Consider the following 3,111-nt stretch of genomic DNA (forward strand, 5'->3'; position numbering starts at 1 on the left):
TACACACAGTGACACTATTATCCCCTGGCCTTGGATGCCAAAATGAGTTGAGGGAAGCGGTACGTGTGTGTGTGTGTATCTACAGCCTGTGTGTGTTGACAGATGATATGCTTAAAACTGACACCACCCACACTCTCCCAGTGACAGCAGGTTTCATCACAAGGCCCAGACCTTTGTGAACTTAGATGGTACACAGTAGATTGGGAACAAAACAATTTGTCATGGTTACCTTTTCACACATACAGCCACAGTACAGCATCTACAATGGAAAATAATTTTTTCCATGTCGTACATAATTTATCAACAGGTAAAAATGTAATGACAGAGAATGTGATGCAGCTCTGATAATGAGCAAATGAATAAATCCTCCTTGTTTGTGTCAAAAATCCCTGTTGCCCGATCACTAGAGTAGGCTCATGTGGTTCTGTAACAACACTAACACAAAATGCATTGTTTCCACATTTATTGATTTATTTGTGGCGATCCGCTACAATATCAACTGACAAAAGACCTGTCTGTCATAGTTGATTGACCATCAGGAGCACCGGGAGAAATCCTGCGGCCTCGGTGGACAGTTAATAAATCCACAAAGTTTTTACTGTGCCTGTCTGTGTCTTTATTGGCCCTCTCTCTGTGTGCAGCTGTGTGCAGAGCGTGCCACGTGCATGTGCTGGGACTGGCCAATCACAATATGTAATCAACCATCACCAAGCCAAGTCGGTTCGTCTGAAACAATGTGAAGCAATGGAGCTGTATTTATTGTTCAGTTATTTATTTGTCATAAAGTACTTGGCAATTAAAATATTTGCAGTGGGGCCACCTGCAGGGACACTGCAGGTTAGATACAATGCTGTCTGTTGTTGGATAACAACATATCATTATGTGAAGAAATACTATTTCTAATTCTGCCACAGAAATTTCCACCAACACCACCAACATAACCTGATAAAAATATCAATGTTTAAAAGATTCAGCAGCTTATTTTGCCAGGTTGAACTTTCAATAATGTTTTAAAATGCAATATAAAACACAGTCAAGCCAACAACATCAATAAAAAAGGATGAGAAAGTACAACTTAGGTGAAGCCAAACAGGGTCATGTCCATCTCTGGATTTTTTGCCAGATCTTATTAAGGAACCTAGAAACATTTTATGTACGTGTGTGTACGCAATGGCCTTTGCAGTGGATTAAAAAATTTAGTGAATCAAAGCAGCATTATGAGTGTTCCCTGTTTTATTTGATGAAATTGCATTTCATAATCATGGGTGGTGAGATAGTAAATTTAACCTCAAAGCAGCAACGTGAGTCAGCGACCCCTTTTACCTTGGCATTTCATTTCATAGGAGGGGAGAGAGTGACTGTTATTTCTCTTGCTTCACACACATCCATTTCAGTATTACATAATAAGACAATCTTTTCACTCTCCACGTTCAGGATGTCAGTCAGGAGTTGTGGCGAACAAAAGGGTGAGAGCACAAGTTTTGACTCAATCAAATGTCACACCATGAAGCTGAATTCCTCTCCAAGCACTGTCTGAATGAGCGTGATAGGAAATGCTTGCCTTTCACGTGCGTGCTCTGCCAGGATGTGACATGTCTCCTGCATTGTTCTGCAACAGAGGCAGGGTGTCACATTAGCTAAGGCAGTAGCTGTTGCTAGCTAGAGATCTGACGTGGTGGTAATTAGTTTTCATTGGCATAGTGGAGGCAGGTGGGAAAGGGTGTATCCAAGTTCACAATACCAGCTGTCAGAGTGCCAAGCACCTCGGCTTCAACTCTGTCCCTATCCTCTCGGTTTTTACGCCTCTCCATTGAGACACTTTCCCCTTTTCATTCTCTCCTACATCCTCTTTTCTCTCCCCTTCTCCTTGAGACGGATGATAAGGTGATAAACAAATTTCACGACTTCAGATGGGTTAAATATAGAGGCGTCCTGATGGACCTGCGGTCTAAGACACATACTATGGAAGTGTATTTGCAAAAATGACATTGAAATAAAACTATCAATGCGAGCCAGATCACACTTGCAATTTCTACTAAACAAATGGGCCATTTCAAACTTCTGTCAAAGACTTCAGTCAACAGCACATAGCTTGTTGACTCAGTCGACCACTTTCTATTGATATTTCTCAGTGAAAAAGGAGTCTTGAGGAGAGAGTGTAAAGCTGGAATTATGCTTTTGTGGAGATATGCATACATTTCCTTTGTTACCCTATGCAGAGAAGGGCCTTACAGAGGCTTGCAGAGGAGCCAATGTGTACACCTTCCACATCTAAACAACATGTAGTTCAGACCTTGATCCAACATCCTGTCTGGAAGTTCTTTGGAAAACAAAATCCTCCTCAAGGCACTCAATATCTTTGCCCATCATGTCATCGATGGATCCATTTACACTGATAAATCCAAATTCTTTCTCATTTGTTTTACAGATGAAGTGGTTTGTTTACACTGTCGCCAGGGTAAAACTTATTTTCATTTCCTGAATTTTTCTACTTCTTCTGATTTCAAGTATAAAACAAACACCTGCGTGGATGTCTCCAAAAAACACTTATGTGTTACATGGGACTCATCACACCAACAGAGAAGTTATACATCTCCCATCTATATCTTCTGTTTTTGTTTCATTTTGAATTGACTAAAAATAGGTTAAAGGCTAAGGCTGGTGATTCTATACTTTTCTCCTTGTCAGCAAATCCCATGAAAAAACCTAAACCAATAATGCGCAAGTCAGTCTCAATACTGTCCAACTTCTCTACCCTCTCAGCTTTACTGAAGATTTAAATCTTTAAAACATCTCACACATATTAAGTTTTATTGTGGGTCAAATGTACAGGGCTGTTCCTTTTATCCCCCCTCAGTGTTGTCCCTACAGACTTGCAATACTGCATTTAATCCTTAGAAGACATAAGATGGTCGTGACCTTTGATACAAATCCACAATTCCACACAATCTCAATTACACCAGCACTGGTGTAATCTTATTTGATAGCAAAACACTGAGTGGGAGACAGTAAGACTTTGGCATACAGTGCATTCAGAAATGTGGTATCAGTTTATCCTTTTCAATACATTATTTCACTTTGTATTAATGAAGAATTGAGATTTTTTTTTTC

This window comes from Seriola lalandi, unplaced genomic scaffold (genome assembly GCF_002814215.2).
Source record: "Seriola lalandi dorsalis isolate HSWRI2012SDOR001 ecotype SW California unplaced genomic scaffold, Sedor1 jcf7180002054889, whole genome shotgun sequence".
NCBI lineage: Eukaryota > Metazoa > Chordata > Actinopteri > Carangiformes > Carangidae > Seriola > Seriola lalandi.